Genomic DNA, 21,112 nt, shown 5'->3' on the forward strand with positions numbered 1-21,112 from the left:
AAATCATTATGCAAAAATAGCCAGAAATAGCAGCTATGTACAGCAGGGCAGGGAAAGCAGAGATTGAGAGGGAAGGTATTTCCTTGTTTATCTGTTTTATTATTATTATTGAAATAATGAAAACGCTTTAATAATGACTGAAGTGATGAACGTACAACTGTGTTTATACCTAATACCACTGACTGTACACTTTGAATAAATTGTATGCTTTATTAATATGTATCAGTAAAATTGATTTGTTAAAAAAAAATAGGGTGAGTTGGTGTAACATAGGTTACACCAAATGTAAGATATGGGCTATAGTTAGCAGTAATATTTTGACGATGCTCTTGCATAGTTTGTAACAAATGTATCACAACAATGCAATATGACAGTGGAGGTATGGGACCCTTGCGTGATGATATGCATGTTTATTTTGTAAGTTCACAACTTTTACTATACACTTATTGTTTATGTATGTTCATGTATGAATGACATACTTCAATAAAAATATACTTTAAAAAAAGGAAAAAGAGAAAAAAAATCTGAGTATGATATAAAAGTTCCAAAGAGCTGAAAATTCAAGCTGAGACATTCAATTCAAGGAGACCTGTCACCTAGCTGCCTGAGTTACGCTATGGGTTAGCTAAGAATTACTTAACAGGACTGAAGAATGTCAAATAGTTCTATAGGTCTGATTCTTTTATTTTATTTTTTTAAGGAAAAAAAGCATTTGTTTAAAGCTTTATTTAAGATGAAAGAAAAGGTAAAACCCCGAGAGCTCAGTTATCTTACAAAGTTCAAGGAAAGCAAATTTTAAAAAGTTGTTTACATAGAGCTTTTAGAAGCACAGGACATAAAACTTGTATACCATAGGTTTAAAAATGAATAGTAGCATGATTGTTTTGTAAACCCACAACTTCTCTAATAAGAAAAAAGAATAGTAAAAAATAGTAGAAAGTGCAAGCACACCAAATTGCTAACAGTGATTTCCTCTGAATGGTAAGTTTACGAACAAAGTCCTTCAATCTCTATATTTTCCCATACTTTTCAATTTTCACACAATAACCATTATTTTATCATTTTCAAAATGGAATATTTTCAGATCAATCAATGTTCACTGCATATTCTTTTTCAGTGGTTTTACCCATAAATGCTTTTGTACCATCAGAGTCAACACAGTGAAAAGACAAATGTTTTCTTGGTACTATCACAAAAATAGATTTGATCTTATAGACCCCCTGAAAAGTGTGGATAACACTTTTGAGAATGGATTTATAGTATCTTTTGCTCATTTTTCACAGGGTAGCTGGTCTGTCACTTATTTGTTTGTGGGGGCTGTTCTTTGCTAGGGAAAATTAGACTCTGTAATATGAGTTGCAAATATTTTCTCATGATATGTCATCTTTTCCTTGCTTACAGTCATTTTTGTCATATGATAATACTTGATTTTTATGCTGACCATATCAACCTTTCTTCTAATGATTTTTATATAGTGGAAAAATCTCTACTCCAAGATTACAGTATCTGTTTCTACATAATAGGGATTTTATTATTTGAATGTAAATGCACATTGTAATCCTTTTCTGGATAGTTATCCCAATGACTTCTGGTTTAAACTTGGAGGCAAACTATTACTAAAACGAAAGAATCAACTATAATCATCTTCAAATGCTGAAAAATTTTAGGTTTAAAATCCCACTAATTCATGATTTAATATCATACACACTATTCAAATTTCCAATCCCTCACAGCACTTTAACAGAGTTATTAGCGAAAGCTGGATTCCTACCATCAAAGATGTTACAGAGAACACACAATTCTGACAGAGAAAGCCAAGATCAAAAAGCAGCTGAAAGCATTCCCATGTCTATGGAAAATGAACTCTTCTCAGTTTGTACAGAAAAATAAACTAGCATTTGATTTCACCACTTTAAAATGGAAAGCAGCGGCATTGCCTTCTTCTGAAAAATTATGTTTTTAGAGCTACTTATAAAATTGCATTTTAAAAATAACTGATTAAAAAATATCTCTGAATTGTATAATAAGTGAGATACAGGAACCAAAGACTTGGTGAATATTTTCATCATACTCAGCATTTTCATTCTCTCCTGCTCCTTCTTTTAAATTACTCTCTTTTCTGGAGGTTGTGTTCTTTAGGTTCTTCTGCTTAGCCACTGGGCCTGTTTTCCTTTTGCTCCCTTCTCCCTTTTGATTTGCACTTTTTCCCCCCTAAAAATGCATCATTTCCCATCATCCTTTGACTTGGTTTCAACTTTTGCAGGAATAATTTAACTGATAATCTTGCTGATTTTCTCGTGGGATACATAACTACCTTTCAGCTGAAAAGATCTCCCTCTTGGACTTCTTGCATAAATATAACACAGGTAAAGTGCTTGAGTGCCTGCAGACAGCAGCAGAGTGAGAAGCTCTGCAAAGTTAGACTGCCTAATTGTACTTTTAATACCTTTACTTTTTAAACTCTTTGACTTATGTGGATCAACTTTTTCTTCCCTGACATGGCTATCCATTTTTCCCAAGCCATTTATTGAATGACAAATCTGTGAAATGCCACTCAGTGTTTTATAATCCTTTGTGCTTTATTTGGTAGAATTTATCTAGTTATTGTTTCCTTATTTTCTTCTTATGGATTTTGTTTTTCCTAAGGATTGAACCCAGGACCTCATACATGTGAAGCAGGTGCTTAACCACTGAGCTACACCTACTCTCCTCTTCTTACAAATTTTATTATCAACGCGTCAAGGTCCCCACAAAAATTATTTTGCTATTTTACTGAGATCACATTTGCAGGTAAAGGATTACAAAACTCTCTGCTCTGCTGTATAAGAATTTGATCTTTGGTCAACTTTCTAGCTCAGGACCCCTAGAAACCTAGAAAAGGTAATATGTAAATTATGTTACTAGGTGACATTGCCTTTGACAAAAATCACCTGATTTGGTAAATTGCATCTGGACAAGAGGGGACAATAAATAAAATATAAAGACCTGGTAGCAACCTATATATTTGCTTTTCCCTAAATGTGGAGTCTGTTATAATTGGAGATATTCCTTGCAGGGACCCTTGGAGTCATGAAACTTCTATGTCAGAATGGTTCCTGCACACACTAGTTGTGGATCTCTTCTTGCTCTGAGCTGTCATGTGACCTGATGTTGTGCTTTCTTGGTATAAATCTTCCATATTTCTTGCTAAGCGTATTTCTTGGTATTTTATGTTGCTATTTTGAGAATGTGTGTGCGCACTAATACAAATGGCTGTTTGTATATATGAAAGTTATTAACTATTCTTTGTAACTTACTGAATTCTAATCTGTAATGGTTTTTAGTTGACTTTCTTGAAGGAAATGGTAATTTTATCTCCTCTTTTAAATTTTATACCTGATTCCTTTTCTAATTGCATTAGTAATTTCAGATTCTAATCTGAAATAACAGTGGTGATTAATATATAACTTTGCTTCATTTCTGATTTTAATCAGCATGTTTCCAGTGTTATCCCCATTAAGCAAGGCTCCTGGGGCTTTTGGGATGAGAAAGATATATTTTATCTACATGTTAAAGAATCACAGAATTATTTTAATAAGAATTTTTTCAAAAGATACCTATATGCTATTATCAAATGCCTTTTAAATATCTATAAAAATGATTTTTCTCCACAGATCAATTAACATGGTGAATTATGATAATAAATACCTTAATATGGAATCATCTTTGCATTCCCTGATTAAATCCCACTTTGGCAAGGTTTACTTTTATGGACTACCATAGCAGTTTGATATTATTGATGAATTCCAAAAAGAAATATTGGATTATGTTTGTAAAATCATCTTTTCCTCTGGGCATATTAGATTATATCAGATTCATAGGTTTACTTGATTAAGTAATTACGCAAACCTCTTGTGCCAGTAGGGTGTTGAGTCCCTACCCTTTGGTGGGTGGAGACTCACAGATAAAAGGCATGGCAAAGGACAGAGTTAAGGGTTTTTTGCCGTTAGAGTTTTGATGTTGGAGTTTGATGCTGAAGCCTTAAGCTGGAGCCCCAGGAAGAGAGGAACCCAGGAAGACTGAACCCTCGCAGACGTCAGCAGCCATTTTGATCCAACACTGAAAATAGACTTTGGTGAGGGAAGTAACATGCTTATGGCCTGGTATCTGTAAACTCCTACCCAAAATAAATACCTTTATAAAAACCAACCAATTTCTGGTGTTTTGCATCAGCACACCTTTTGCTGACTGATATAACTACTGAATTCTGCTAATATTTTAAGATTTTTGCATTAAAAAGTCATGGATGTGGCAAGTCTGCATTCATATACCAATCCTTTATAACATGTAACATTCACAATGCTCCAAGAACTATTAGAATTTATAAATAGTAACTCATTTAATCCTGTGAGGTCATCAACCCCAATTTACAGAGGAGAAAACTGAAGCACAGAGATTTAAATGACTTACCTCTTGTCACAATAACTACTAAAACACACCTGAGATTTAACCCGATTAGTCTAGGCCAGAACCTACACTATGCTCTGCTGCCTTTAATACTTTTGTATGTGATTTTTAATAGTTTTTCTTTTGGTGGTTAGGAGGACAGAATTAATGTTATACTCTTTTAATGAAAAAAGACATTTTCTACCTCTGTTCTGAAAAAACATAAATCTTATGGAATTATTTGCTCTTCAATTCATCTGTTTATATTCTTTTTTTTCTGGAGGCAATTTTGGTGAAAAAAAAATTGTCCTTGAAAACTATCCATCTTCAAATTTATCTCAGAATTGAAAATAGTTGTAGTAGGCATCCTCCAAGATAGCTCCCTTGCTGATTCTCTCCTCTTGGTATTCACATCCTTGTGTAGTCCCTTTCCATAATGAATAGGGCTGACCTGTTGGTTACTGGAGAAATGATGGAGTGTGACTTTTAAAGCTAGAGTATAAAAGACACTCTTGGCTTCTACCTTGTTCTCTTTGATCACTTGCTCTGGAAGAAGCCAGTTACCAAGAAGCCAAAGGAAGAGGTAGTGTGGTGAGGAACTAAAGCCTCCTACCAACAGTAAGCACCAACAAGCCAGAAATACAAATAAGCCATCTTAAAGGCAAATGCTACAGCCCTAGTAAAGCCTTCAAATAACTGTAGCCCCAGCCACCATACTGACAACAAGCTTACAAGAGACCCTGCCAGAACCACCCAGATAAGCCGCTACTCAATTCCAGACCCACAAAAACTATGGAGATAATGTTTATTATTACTTTAATCTCTTAAGTTTTTGGGTAGTTTGTTATATAGCAAAGGCTAACTAATAAAAACAGTAGTCTCTTAGGACCCTCGATTTAGTTAACCATAATAACTTCTCCCTTATTTCTTATTTGTGAATATATGCCTTCTCTACCTTTTCCTTAATTAGTTATTTGTTTTCAAAGAACCAACTTCCTTATTTCTTAGTTTTACCATTGTTTTAGTTGTCTAATTTATTTCCTACTTTTGTTTTGTTTTGTTTTTTTCAATAGAAGTTTATAGGAAAAAGAGGGTGTGATAGTCTACATATTGAGAAATACTTTGAAAAAACTCATGCATAGATGGACCTTATTTATATGCTAAATGAAGCAAAAAAAAAAAATTAAAATACCTTTATAAGAAAAGTGGGGGAAGTGAATATTGATCTGATGTTTGATTATATTAAGAAATTATTTTAAGTATAATATTAGCATGTAGTTATATATATATATACACATATATATATTTTTTTCTCATTGGCCAATTTGGGGTCATTTTTTAAAAAAATTTTATTGCTTGTATTTTTTTAAAAAATTAAAGTTAATAGATCACAAGGAACACTGAGACTGGATGATAGGCTTAAATGAAATTGGGGGTAGAGGAAGGATGTAAGCTGACATCTACATGGGTGAAATCTATGATAAGCTGGAGGTAAGTATTTGTACAAGGAAGGGATAAAATGGGGGCATAGGGTTACCTTTGGGTGGGGCTTTGTGGGCTTGAGGGGAGCTAGGGATGGGTGGATGGGTAATATTGCCCAAGAAATTGGGGGGAGGGTGGGGGAACATATGAACATAGGAGATTGTCAGATATTTGGTTGAGAATATAATGCTGAGAAAACTTTTTCAAAAATATAATAAGGTTAACTGTTTAAGATGCTTAAAGGGGATAATCTGATGTAGGACAGGCTTCTAGGGAGTGTGTGAGTGCTCATTTTGTCATAGTGGATTATATCATTGGATGGAGACCCATATAATGAGAGTGAAGGTATACCCACATCCTGGGGAGGACTGATGTTCTCAAATAAAGGGAATTGTATCTCTCAAGAGGAATGGTGGCTCCCAGTGCATTAGGGCAGTTGAGCATGTCAAGCCCTCAACATTGTTGCAAGTACCTCTGAACGTGTTCCTTCAAGCTATGAAAATTGACTGTCACTGTGGGCCCTGAGGGGAGGGGGAAAGAGGTATTGAATAGATGGAATCAATGTAACTGTGTGGGCAATAGAAGTGTTCCACAAGATTACGCAAGGATGGATATAAGACATGTTAAATTACACCAAAAAAGTACAGGGGCCAATAGGTTAAAATGTAAATCATAATGTAAAACATAAGATAACTAAAAATTTACAAAATTGTATAGTCTAAAATATAAACTACAAAGTAAACCCAAATGTTACCTTGTTTGAAAGCTATTGTCTCAATATCTGTACATCAGTTTCAGTAAACTTAGTATGAATATGTAAAAAGATCATTGCTGTGGAAGGGAAAAGGGTTTTATGTTGGATATGTGGGAGTACTGTATATTGTATATATGAATTACTGTGATCTAAAACTTTTGTGAAGACAAGCTTAATAATTAGGAAAAAAAAAAGAAAAACAAAGGATGTAGATACTGAGGAAAAGATGGAAGAAGTTGCCTGGCTAATTTGCATACAGGGCAACACTTATTGCAGTGATGGAAGGCAAAACATCAAAAACAAAGCTTTTGCATTTTTAAATTTTTTGATACCCCAATTTATTTTTACCTTCATTTTTCTAAACTAATATGTATTCTATATCTAACCTTTAAACTCATCACTATATTACATTTTACTAATAATGGAACCTGGCAATATATTGGGCTTCATTTTTGAAGAGGTTTTGGATCACAGAGAGGTTCAACAATGGCAGGGGAGGAATACTGGTGTGGGATGTTATTGACAGGGGACACATGGTTGGCAGGGAGTTCTCCAGGGCATATATCCAGGGTACATAAAAATGTTTGGATATTTTCATAGTGGTTACAATTAAAAACAACAAGTGAGGCAGTGCTGAGTTCCTAGCCAGGGGACTTCTATCACAGTCCCTAAAGGAACAGCAACAATCCCCCAAGTGCAATAAATAGCAAAGACCAAAAAAGAAGGAAGGTCCAATAATGAGCCCTTGATACTAATGACTATGCTTGTAAGCCTGTGCACCTGAAATAAGAACAAGGCCTAGAGCTGCAGGGTGCCTAAGAGTTAACCTCCTGAGAGCCTCCGTGTTGCTCAAATGTGGCCAGTCTTGAAGCCAAACTCATCATGTAAATGCATTGCCTTCCCCCCAGCATGAGACATGACTCCTGGGGATGAGCCTCCCTGGCGCCAAGGGAATACGACCAAGTACCAGCTGATGATGTAACTAGAAAATGACCTTGAATAAAAGGGTCAACTCAGACCAGCAGAATACCTCAGTCTACATATAATACCAGGAGTTAAAAATGCTTTTTGACCTGAATAAAAGGGGGAAATGGAAAGGACAAATGAATTTATATGGCTATGGGTCTCCAAAAAGAGCCAGGAGGTTATCAGAGGGGTTGCCCTTATGCACACCTCAGCAGAATCGCAGAGACAGATAAAGTAGATACAACCTCAGGTACTGGTTCTTCGGAGTGCTACAGAGACCCACAGGTTCTATGGTCATGGCAGATGGAGTTCAGTGCCATGTCAGTTGGCCCTACTTTGGAGTTTGTGTTTCTGTGTTTTAGAGGTGGACTCAGATGTGATCTTTGTTCACAAGCTTCTTGTATTACTTTTACCGGATCTGTAGTTGGTGCTGGGGTTTAGTGTATACCCAGGGGACCTGACTCTCTGGACTGACCATGTGATAGCCAGGCCCTGAGCCTCAAGAGAATTGCAACTCCTACACTCTGGTTTATTGGACTTACCCCACTCAGCTAACATGGAGGTGAAGAAGATCTACCACCACACCAGGGAGCCAAGGGTGCCTACAACTGAAAGCAGGAGAATTGCATCCAGCATCCATGTGGAGTCTAAGACCCCTCTTGATATAGATGTGGAGTGGACACAACCATTTTAAGGTCCATAGAAGGGAGGAATAGAGTATGGATTAGAGTGAACTTACTGATATTCTATTCATGAACTATTGTGATTAGTAATCGAAGAAAATGTGCCATTGGTGTGGAGAAAGTGGCCATGATGGCAGCTGGGAGTAGGGAGTGGGAGGAAGAGATGTGATGTGGGGGCATGTTCGGGACTTGGAATTGTCCTGGGTGGTGCTGTGGGGACAGTTACCGGACATTGTATGTCCTCCCATGGCCCACCAGGTGGACTGTGGGAGAGTGTGGGCTATGCTGTGGACCATTAACCATGAGGTGCAGCGGTGCTCAGAGATGTATTCACCAAGTGCAATGAATGTCTCATGATGATGGAGGAGGTTGTTGTTATGGGGAGAGGAGTGGGGTGAGGGGGGTGGGGGGTATATGGGGACCTCATATTTTTTTAATGTAACATTAAAAAAATAAAGACCAAAAAAATATACTACAGATGAAAAAAAAAATAAGAAAAAAACAAAAAACATAAGAGGTTCCCATATAACCCACTGCTCACCCCCTCACCACATCATTTTTGTAAATTATATTTTTTGAAGAGATATACATCACAAAAAAATTACATTTAAAAATATAAGAGGTTCCTGTATAGCCCCCACCCCATTTCCTACTTTATCATCATTATTTTCTTTCTTTTGCTTTCCTTAAGTTTTATTGTTTTAGTCTAACCTTTTTATTTAGGTGTTTAAGCTATTTCCATTCTTTCCTATTTATAAGTTCTTAAGGTAATAAAAATTCCTTTGAACATTGTTTTAACTATATCCCACAGACTTACTTATGTAGTGGTGTGTTTTAAGATTTATTTTTATTTATCCCTCCCTCCTGTTGTTTACACTTGCTGTCTGCTTGTCTTCTTTTTAGGAGGTACCAGGGACCAAACCCAGGACCTCCCTCCCAATCACTTGAGCCACCTCCACTTTCTGCTTGCTGTGTCTCTTATTGTATTTTCCTTGTTGTGTCTCCTTGTTGCATCATCTTGTTGTATTATCTTGTTGTGTCAGCTTGCCATGCCATCCCACTGTCTTGCTTGTCTTTAGGAGAATCGAACCTGGGACCTCCCGTGTGGTAGGCAGGCACCCAACTGCTTGAGCCACATTCACTTCCCAGTGTTTTTATTTAAAATTTTTATTTTAGTAACATACATACAACCTAAAATTACCAACTTTAACCACATTCAAATATATAATTCAGTGGTGGTAATTACACGCACAATGTTGGGCAACCATCACCATCATCTAAGCAGTGTCTTTATTTTTCAGTTACTCTATAATTTCAGTTTAGATTTCCTTTTTGCCATTGAGAATTTTCTCATGGTCTGATTTTTGGGAAAACTCCATGGGCAACCAAAAAGAAACATTTTTCTCTTTGGGGGTACAGCGTTACATGTACATACACATTAGAGCAACCTTATTAATTATGTTCTTTAAGTAGATTCACTTTACCTTTTCCTGGGACCAATTACACCCTGAAAATGAAGGCATTCTGTGATTAAAAAGAAAACTCCCTTTCATCCCCCAGCAGCTGGTCCTGCAATATGAGGATATTCTTCAGTTATACTTATTTGGAACTTTGAAGAAGACCAAGGAGAAAATTTTTATTTTATGGTTGAAAAATAGTAACTAACATCAGCTCTTATTCCCTATTATAAATATAAAAGTAAGGCATAAAGCATCAAAACTTACAATAACTGCTAAACTATAATAATATGAAACCTTAAGACTCCTGGCTCACCCTAATGGCTCCAAGAGCTAATGCCTCAGTATGTCTAAACCAAGACGATTTTGGTTTTAACACAAGGTCACATTTATGCAAAACTACTTTCTTTAAATTGGCATCTTCTTTCTTATATATACACACATACAGACATATAAATGTGTTCCACACTACATAGCTTTTCCCAAGATTAAACCTTATATACTTTCCTTTCTCCATGTGATTACTTCAGATTCATCCCCAGGACACAGCCAGTGTCCCCAGGCAGAATTAAATACTTCTTAGTACTCTCACATGCCTGCTCTACATCTATCAATCAATCATCTACTGATCTTAACTATCAATCCATCCCTACTTTTGCAAGATGCTTTGTAACATTCATAAATTCTGCCACCTAATTATGTAGATTTGTCATCCTCGTGGTGGAAGAAATTTACAGAAGATTCTACTGTCCACTTGTTCAAAGAATGATACTCTAAACCAGAAAACTTCCATTATTTGATTTGGTTCAGAATTCTTTGAGACCAGTCCATAAATAGGCTTCCCCGGCTGTAACAAAAACATTGGGAACCAAATGCTTTAATGTGGGTGATCAAAATGAAGATATTCTCTTTGAAGTAATCATCAGTTGAGCTTAACATTTCATTTTTTTCCTTAGGCTTATGGAGATAACGATGAAAGTGAGCAGAAAGTATACCATGGGTGTTAAAAATAAATGAGGCCTGTGAGGAGAGTTTTGATTTTTCTTCTGAAAATGTTGTAAGGTTCAGGATAGATAAAAGAAGAAAAAGAATTGGCAAGCCATGGTCAATGGGGCAAAAAGAATTCAATACTATGAGTTAAAGTAAGCCTAAATAGATGAAGAATGGCATTAAAGAGGTATTATTACTTTATTAGTAATAATGAAGGAATGGATTGCTCTACCCTTGACAAACCTGATGACTATGTAGAGAGAGACATATATTACCCCCATCAGGAGAGTCCTTATACTTTATGAAGACCCAAGTATATGTAACTGGGGTTTGTCCATGGATTAAATGTATACAGAGAAGGAAATAATTACCATCTAGACAACAAATCTCAGGATCCTAAAGAAGAAATTTTACCCCAAAATAGTACTTTGGATCAAGACGGAAGATCACTGTTGAGTATCCTTTGTTAAGTCACAAAAACAGGAAGTAAGGCATTGAATTAGCAGATCATTTTAAAAGAAGTATAAAGAGGTCCTATATTCAGGGGTTTCTGAGAAGCCTAGTTGTTTTGCATGTTGTTATAATAAGGGGTCCATGCTTGTTCAAAAATCAGATTCTTATGCCTGTAATTACATTTCACCTGATAATAAGGTTAGTGAGCCCTCTATCACAGTCAGTGTGTGTTTGTGCAGATTTATGACTTGCACATGAAAAGGAGCAATCCTTATAAAGAGTTTCTGTGCAGTGCAGTAAGCTGGCAGTGATAGGTATACTCTAGAGCAGTAGTTCTCAAAGTGTGGTCTGTGAATCTTTGGGGGAGGGGGTTGGGGACAATCCCCAAAACTGTTTCAAAGGGTCTGTGAAGACAAAAGTATTTTCATAATGATATCAAGATGCTATTTTCCCTTTACACTGCATTGACATTTGCACTGATTATGCAAAAGCAACCACGGGTAAACTGCTGGCTTAGCATAAATGAGGCAGTAGTACCCAGCTGTACCATCAGATTCTTTGCTACTATGCATTGTTTTAAAAAAAGTTTCATTTCATGCTATCCATCAGTTTATTAATCCTTAACCCTTGAGTTAACTATTTTTAATGTTCTGTAGGATAAAATAGGAAATCCATATAAAACACTTCTGCTGCATAAACCAATGGTTGTCTCAAGTAACCGTACTTGTGCTGTTGATCGAATGATAAAGATGAACTAGTTGCTTTATTCATAAAAAAATACTACTTCTAAGAACTGACAAAATATTATTATTCACACTTGGGTATATGGCAGATATTTTCTTTTAAAATAAATGAAGGAAGCCTATCATTTCAAGTGAAACAACTGACAGTTGTAAATGCTACTTTGAGTTTGACAGCTTCCAGTATTTAAATATTTTTCTGATGAGATTGGTGGTGATATTAAGAAATGGTATTTTTGATATTATATAATTAGACTTGTTAACATTTCAAAGATCTGCCTTACTTATTTATTTTCTAAATAACCAATGCATGATATTTACAAAACCATGGATGAATACAATATCTACCTGAAGTAAAAAATAATCAATGGATTTTTTTTTAAAACAATGATGTTTATTTTATTCCTTCCACAATTGGTGTATATGTGTCATATACATTTATCTGGAACTTTTCAGTTTTGTGATTTTTTATTTTTTATTTATTTCTTTTCCCTTCCACCCCCTGTCCCCCGTTGTCTGCTCTCCGTGTCCATTCACTGTGTATTCTTCTGTGTCCGCTAGCATTCTTGTCAGCAGCACTGGGAATCTGTGTCTCTTTTTGTTGCATCATCTTCCTGTATCAGCTCTCCGTGTGTGTGGCACCACTCCTGGGTGGGCTACGCTTTTATTTATTCGCCTGGGGCGGATCTCCTTGCAGGACACACTCCTTGTGCATGGACTCCCCTATGTGGGGGACACCCCTGCGTGGCACAACACTCCTTGTGCGCATCAGCACTGCGCGTGGGCCTGCTCACCGCACAGGTCAGGAGGCCCTGGGTTTGAACCCTGGACCTCCTATATGGTAGGTGGATGCTCTATCAGTTGAGCCAAATCCACTTCCCAATCAATGGATTTTTAATGTCATAACATATGAAAAGTTAATTCATATGGTTCACATGCTACATTGCGACTAATTTGTAAGAAACTAAAATTAGTTGATATCTACAATTAGATGAGTGACTAGATAAAAAGTATGTTGACCTCTAATAGATGTGAAATCTTCCTTTACTGTATATAACACAGTTCCATAAGTTTCTTTTAAAAGGAATGAGACTGAATCTCTTCATGACATTTTAAAAAGAGCTACAACCTAATCCCTTTCAGTAAAAGCAGAATTGAGGATCCTTTTCACCTACAAGGTCAACATACTATGGGGAGAAGGAAGCTCAACTTTGGATCAAGGCCTATATGCTAAGCAGGCATGTCAGATGGAAGAAAGAACTAGATTGCTTTAAGGTGGTGTATGAGGGAAAACTCATTGCTTTCTTCCTAAAGAAACATATTCCTGAGGAGAACAAGCTTCTTGACTTTATCCAAAATACCAGCGACTATGACAGACTAAATTACTCTTTATAATTCTTTAATCCTCAGTTATTCATCTACCTTTGCCATGGTCTCAGGATGGGTGAAGTGTATGCCTCACTCTTTGATTTGCTTTGGTCAGTGGGATATCAGTAGACATGATGTGAGCAGAAGCAGGCACAGTTGAGCTTATCAACTCTTGTGGTTCAGACAGAGTTATCAGAAGATTATATTCCAAATACAATGGTTCATGAAGAAAGAGAGATGAATGAATCACCTGAATCCAATCTGTAACCTAGCCAATACCAACTGAACCGTGGTCAACAAGCTGATGTAAAAGGGATAAATATATGCTTGTTTCATTAAGCCACTGAATTTTGGGATGGTTGTCATGTATGTGAAAATGGCTAATAACTGTACACTATCCCATGCATACCTGAGAGTCACTTTCTGGAGGCTATCATTTGAGTGTATCCATTGCTTTTCCCTAAGAAGGCTGGAAGTCTTTGGTGATTGATAAAGGTTTGACCACATTTTTCCCTGGCTTAAAAACTGCTGATGGCCTTTGAAGCCCTAAAGAATAAAACCCAAACTAGTGAACCTGGACTTTAAGCACCCAAACCCTTACTTACTCAGTCATTATCTTTTACCACTCTTCCCTTCCTTCCTTCTCACCAAAAAGTCTTGTATTCTAGCCACTGAAGTTCACTCAAGTTTCTCAGGCAGGACAAGTAACCTAGCACTCCATACTTCTATGGATTTAGTAAACTGAACTGCAATTATTTATAGCTTTGTTTACTAGACTGCTAATTGCTTTAAGTCAGAGATATCATTTCTGCTCCTCTAGCATCTAACACAGTTCTTAACACATGATAGTACTGTTACATTTTTGCCAAGTAAATGTGAATAAATGAAACTGAATCAATAAAGGGATAGGTCTCAAGAGCAGAAGAGAATGGAAAAAATCTATCTAAAATGCAATCTACAAAAAGAAGTCCTTCTAAAGAAATATATATTGAAATTAGCCTTATTTTTAACTTACTAAGCTAATAAAGATGTCAAAATAAAGTGATACTGAATTTATTTCATTTTATCTCTACAAAATCTCCTTAAAACAATAAAAGAAAAATAAAAATATGAAATCCATGTTCCAAAAAGACATTACAATATTAAAAAAAAACTTAAATCCATAACAATGCTAAATATAATCACATCACAAGCATTTTAAAGAAATACAGTTTGTCTTGGGACAATGTCAAGTCTGGCTGTAGACCTCTGAAACTTACAAAACAATTTATCTGCTTCCAATATACTAAGGGACAGACATAGGATAAACATTTACGTTACCATAAGGAGAAAGTGGGAGGGAAACATAAGTCATGGGTCCCTTACAGTTCCTTAAACCTTCAGGGCATACTTCATTAGATTTCAAAGTCTGAGAGTCATTCTTAAGACAATGGTTTCTTCTCCCTCAGGCCTCAAGAGGACTCACCCTTTCCACAGGCTTGCCCAATGGCCATTTTCTTGGTTCCACCCCCACCAAACATCTGGTTGGTAACCAAGCTCCAGACTTCACCCAAGTAACCTGGGGTGATGGCCACACCTTTCCTGACATTTGGGGTAAAGACTTAACCCCCCTAGTACAATGAAGACAACATTCTCCCTAACCTTTGGCATACAGGCCCAACCCTCTCAGAGCTACGAGATGGTGACTTGGCCTTCCCTAAGCCGCGGGGGACAGGCCCAACTCTCTTAGACCTATGGGGTGTTGACTTACCTTCCCTAACCTTTAAGGAATGTGTTCGACCCTCCCTGTACCCTGGGGTGGCAAAACTCTCCCTGAACAGTAGGCTGGAAAATCTACCCTCTTCGACTGCCCAGGCAAACTCACCCTTTCTGTGCACATGTCTGGGGTTCCTCTCTTGGCCCAAAGAGATGTCTTAATTCCAGATCTCAGTTTCCATGGTTTTCCCTTTAAAGCTATTTTCCCCTCCACCTCTCCCTTTGATGTGTCTTTTAGTCCAGGATGGCAGTGGTTTGTTCATACAGCTTGTTGGTTTAGCATGCAAGAAGCAGGGGCGCAAGCCATCAGACAGTAAGACCTTCCAAAAGTCTTTCTAAGATAACTGCATTTTCAATCCTGATATACAAGTTTCAAGTTTAGTTAAGTTCTAAAATGGGGTACTATTGTCTGAGGGCTTCATTTCCAGAGGCTTGGAATTTCCAGAATCAGTTTCTGGTTTTGTTGTGGCCAACAGGTCAGTTCTCAGCTTCTCTCTCTCATCTAGCATTTTATTATAAGCTAAAAGGAGAAGCCAAGCTGTATTCTCCAAGTTTACTTTGGAAAGTTCTTCAGCTAAATGCCCAGGCTTGCCATTTTCAAATTTTGCCTTCCATAAAACATCAGGAGTCAATCTTGCTAGGTTCTCTGAAACTTAAAACACAGATTGCCTTTCCTCCAGTTTCCAATAATATTTTTGTCATTTACTTCTAAGGCCTCATACAAAGTCTCTTTAGCATCCATTTTCCTACCAATGTTCTCTTCAATGCAATCTAGGCCTCTTTCATCAAGCATCTCACAAATCCTTCAAAAAACACCCCTTATCCATTAATAAAACAGCAAAGTCCAGCCTTCCTCTTCAGGCTCCATGGTCCCAGCTTCCTCTGGTCTCAGCTGTAGGCTGGTTTAAGTTTTGTCTCTCTCCCTGGGGCTTGTTTCTTTCTGGGCTCAGCTGCTCTGTTCTTTTCACAAGGTCAGCTGTAGACTATCAGGCTCTTTCTCTTCCCGGGGCCTCAGAGGTGTCTATGGAGCTGTCTCTATTTCTCTGTGTTCTCCTTCTCCATGTATTTACTTCCCAGGGCCTCTGACATGTCTAATGGAGCCTTCTCTCTTTCCTCACATATCTGCTTCTTTGTGTATTTACTTCCCAGCATCAAAACTCTCTCTTTTGCTATGTTGTTTTCTTTGTGAGTCCCCGCCCCCTTGAGGCATCCTACTGATGTGGCCCAATCAAAGCCCTAATCATAATTTAATAAAGTAAAAGTGAAACCTCTGAAGTTAATACAATCTAATATGCCCTGAAAAACAGACCAGTTTACAAACATAATCCAATATCTATTTTGGAATTCATAAATAATACCAAACTGCCACAAATTCATTAAAAATACATATAGAAAAGTTCAAGGGAAATATAAATATTATAAATCATTTTAAAAATCATGATGATTTATTTCCTGCTTTTTAAATAGTTTATTCTACACTGTTCAAATTTTCCACAATGAGCATCAAACAAGTAAGTATGCAGCCTTTCCCTCATTTTGGCCTGAGAGCAAGATGGGTCACCAGCAGCTCTACAGGAGCCATCCACGAAAATTCAGCCAAGGTTCCTGCTCTTGCCACATCTGCTCAAACCAATATGTTCTGATCCGGAAATAGTCTCAATACGCACCGCCAGTGTTTCTGTCAGTACAAGAAGGATATAGGGAAGAAGACTCGGCTCAACAAAGAGTCCGCCTACCACATGGGAGGTCTGTGGTTCAAACCCAGGACCTCCTTGACCATGTGGAGCTGGCCCATGAGCAGTGCTGATGTGCACCAGGAGTGCCCTGCCACGCAGGGGTGGCGCCCCCGTAGGGGAGCCCCATGCACAAGGAGCGTGCCTGGTAAGGAGAGGCACCCAGCATGAAAGGAAGTTCAGCCTGCCCAGGAGTGGTGCCACACACACAGAGAACTGATGCAGCAAATGACGCAACAAAAAGAGACAGATTCCCGGGGCCGTTGACAAGAATAGAAGCGGACACAGAAGAACACACAATGAATGGACACAGAGAGCAGACAACTGGGTAGGGGGGTAATAAATAAATAAATAAATCTTAAAAAAAAAAAAAAGGCTATAGACTTCCTCAAGTTGGAATATGATCTTCCTTGAATGGACTGTCCAAGACATCTACCTGACTAAAACAATGCTTTGTATATGAAATAAAACTGAAAGGAAAAAAAAAACCCACAAGTATGAGAATGTGTCTTTTAAGTGGAAATATAAGATCTTAGCCTTCCATTAGTGATTTTAAAGTACGAAATATATTGTAAGAGAAATAATTCCAACAATTTGAAAGTGATTATAAATTTTAATTTCAAGTTCTGTAAGATATTAGAAAAAAAGTTTCCTTAAAAGCACAAAGGGCACGAATTACTATACAAAAAGAGCTAGTACTGGGAAGAGGATGTGGCTCAAGTGATAAGGCCTCTGCCTACCATACGGGAGGACCCAGGCTCAATCTCTGTGGCCTCCCGGTGAAAAAGAACAAGAGAAAGTTGCCTGTGTGGCGAGCCGAGTGCCCGCATGGCAAGGTGAGTGTCCATGTGGGTGCCTGTGTGGTAAGCCGAGTGCCTATGTGGTGAGCTGAGTACCGACACATGTGGCAAGCCAAGTGCCTGTGTGGCGAGCTGAGTATCACCCACGCAGTAAGCCAAGTGCCCATGTGATTGCCTGTGCAGTGAGGTAAGTGCCTGTGCAGTGAGCGGAGTGCCTGTGTGGTGAGCCAGTGCCCCCATGTGAGCTGAGTGCCCACACAGTGAGCCCATGCCCATGCAAGTGAGTCACGCAGCAAGATGATGATTCAACAAAAGAGAAACAAAGGGGAGAGTCAAGGTGAAGCACAGCAGAGACCAGGAACTGAGGTGGCGGAATTGATAAGGAACCTCTCTCCTCATCACAGGTCCCCCAGGATCAAATACCAGTGAATCCCAGGGGAGAAAGATGAGGAGAAGACAAAAAGAAATAGATACAGAGGATCACACAGTGAATGGACACAAAAACAGCAGGGCAGGGGAGGGGGAGGGAAGGAAAAAAAGAGCTAGTATGAAGCTTCAAATCTGAATTTAAAAAAGAAAAAGAGATGCAAGAGTGAGCTTCAGAAGCAATAAAAATGCTTCTATAGTCTGAGAAACTATTCATTGTCTGTTTCTTATTGCATCAAGTCACTTGAATATGAACAGTAAAAGTAGACATTATGAGCTACCATAGTGAAATTACAGGTCCCTTCGCTTGAGTCAAGAAGTCCACACTAGGAATATATCTGTCTTTTCCTTTGGAGTGCTCTAGAGCTACCACTTTTCAAAGGATTCTTGGCTTTCCAATGATTAATACTTTACCTGACTTTTGAGGTGGTCAGTTGCAGAGCTTAACCTTAGATCTACTTATTACTATTAATGCAGAAATGCAGGTAAGTCAATTTCTGTAGACACACAGGTAAGTTCTTTCATAAACCTAAAAGATACAAAATTCCCAAGTACTACCAACCACCATGAGCACAACAAGAAAATCCTAAAAAAGATTGAGAAGAATTTTGAAATTCCAAATGAAGTAAATACAAGAGCAACTGATATTATTTTTAAAACTAGAAATTTGTTTCTAAAATGCCTTTCTTAAAACACCTGTTCTAATAGATATTTTATGAGTAAAAATACTCCATGGTCAAGGTTTTGGAAATGCTATACATTATATTCCAAACTTTGTTTGGTTATGGATAATTCATGAGGATTTTACAGGTTAATAAAACATTTCAAATTATATTATTCATATATTAGCTTAAGTAGTGCTAAATCAATACCTTTGCTTAAAATCACAGCGTAAGTAACAGCATAAGTAACAAAGAACCATTTCTTATAGAAAAAGTATTAACCGAATGGTTGTGAGCATACTGTGTTCTGAAATTCAGGTTTGGGAAAAACTTAGAGGTTATGCTCCATAAGTCTAGTCACTACTAATCACCTAGCAACAGAAACAGATAATTTTCAAAGCCATTTCAAATGAAACGATCAGCATTTAAACCTATTCCAGTGATGACAAATATGACTACAATGCATTAAGAGCCTTCTAACTGATATTACAACTGCCAGTCTCTCTTCCACCTCTAATCCATTCTTCTTTAATGTTACAAGTTATCTTCCAAAAGACAAATGGTGACATTCCCCTATTTAAAAATCTTTCTTGCTTCAAAGCAGAAAATTCACAATTCTTAATATTGTACATCTGGCTCCAATCCACCATTCCAGCTTGTTCTTCTGCCACTTCTATACTACTTGCCCCAGGTCTAACTACACAAGGTATTTATTACTAATAGATAGCTGTTTTGTGCTTCCTTGCACCTGGAATTGTGTTTCCCCTTTTCCTTTTCTAGATTTGTTAAATTACTACTCATATTTCAATATCCAACTCAAACGATTTTTCACATTGGCAATAACAAATCTTACACCTTTCATCTTTCATTTCAGAAAAGGAATTATTGCATTTACTTATACTCTGTGTATAACTCAAAAACCAAGACAAACAGCATTTTTTTTCATCTAGTGACACATTAAGGCAATTGTCTTCATTAGTCTATTCATAGTGAACATCCTAAAATCTCACTGTTATCTATCCTAGATTTAATTCCATAGATGCTTACTGAATACTAACTATGTCATAGACACAGTGTTGTTAACAAGGCTGGGTCTAAAGTTTTTTCTATAGCTAAATTCATATGTACCAGGATGTTAAGTGGGATTTCCCCCTCTTTTTCCAAAATTGTGGCTAAGGCTCAAAGCTGAGTATAATTAAGCATCTTTCCTTCTAACTTCAAGCAGCCAACAATGTATGATGCCAGCCTCTTCCCTAAGGGTTTACTGAGAGGCACTAGATTATTGAAAGAGCCCTACCATCAACGCCATACCACTCTTCCTCAATGTGAATCTAAAAAGGTTGAGAGGAAGTGAGGATTACTGGAGATTGGAGAGGAACAAAGGGTTTACGAAAAAAGACTATCCCTTCCTTATCTAGGGGGAAAAAAAGTAGCTGTGTTCTCCAAATCCAAAGGTTGAGAATCAGTTTGAGATCATCTAAAAGAAAGGGAGGCTGGTATTTCATTCCCTGTTTGGTTACACATTTAGGCAAATGACATACTCATTTGTCCCTCAGTTATGTACACGGCGGGGGAGAGGAAAGGGAAGAGGATGTAGTAGGGAAGCATCAGATAGGGAAGTGGGCAAGATTATCTTCTCCCTTGAGTTCTTAGTTCCCAAGAACTGTGAAAAATGGAACAAATGTTGGCCATGGGAGGTAGATTTGATTGGGTAGAGTCCTGACTAAAAAGAGTTAGAGATGTCAGAGTCATGTGGTGTAAATGCCACAAGTCATAGTTTGGCCAGAAGATATAATCAAATCTTGAAAGGGACTGCCAATGTCTACAGAAACTGAACAAGATGCAGCTCATTGTCAGCAGGGCAAATTGGAGCTACCATTCAACTTCATTTAGCCCTTTTTCAATGAGTCAGAACAGCAGCAATGAACAACCAAGAAAGAGCACTGCCACTTCAGCATGGGGATATCATGCAGAACTCCACCTCCCTGAACGCTCTTCCTGGTCTCAACACCAGAGAGGGACAAAGCACAGGGAAGAGGGAGAGCAGAAGTGTGTGACAAACAGAACCTACCTTCATTCCCCCAAATTTTCTAGCTACAGATTATGGTCTAGTCTACCATGGAAGTAAGAAAAGCACTGGATTAGGCCTGTGACTGAGGTTATGAACATGAAGAGGACTGAGTCTTAAATACTGGAATGAAAATTAAGAAATAGTGACAAGATACTATTAAGGTAGCTAAAATCTAGATGGCAAAGGGAGTTTTTACATGGTAGAACCATGGCAGTTACTAGACAAAAAGAAAACTGATTTGTATTTATATCCCAACAGGTTGAGAAACTTGAATGAACTGGTTACATGTAGATAGATAATTTGGGAGATTAGTTTCCACATCAGTTGGTGTTCTCAGCTTTCCATCT

At 37.6% G+C, this 21,112-nt stretch overlaps 1 protein-coding gene across 3 annotated transcripts in view; it reads right to left on the bottom strand.

Annotated features, from left to right (window-relative positions):
• MYO9A (myosin IXA) overlaps positions 1-21,112 on the bottom strand; it is a 391,855-nt gene that overhangs the window by 18,243 nt on the left and 352,500 nt on the right. The gene's annotated exons all lie outside the window — the stretch shown is intronic.

The sequence above is a fragment of the Dasypus novemcinctus genome, chromosome 3, assembly GCF_030445035.2.
Source record: "Dasypus novemcinctus isolate mDasNov1 chromosome 3, mDasNov1.1.hap2, whole genome shotgun sequence".
Classification (NCBI taxonomy): domain Eukaryota; kingdom Metazoa; phylum Chordata; class Mammalia; order Cingulata; family Dasypodidae; genus Dasypus; species Dasypus novemcinctus.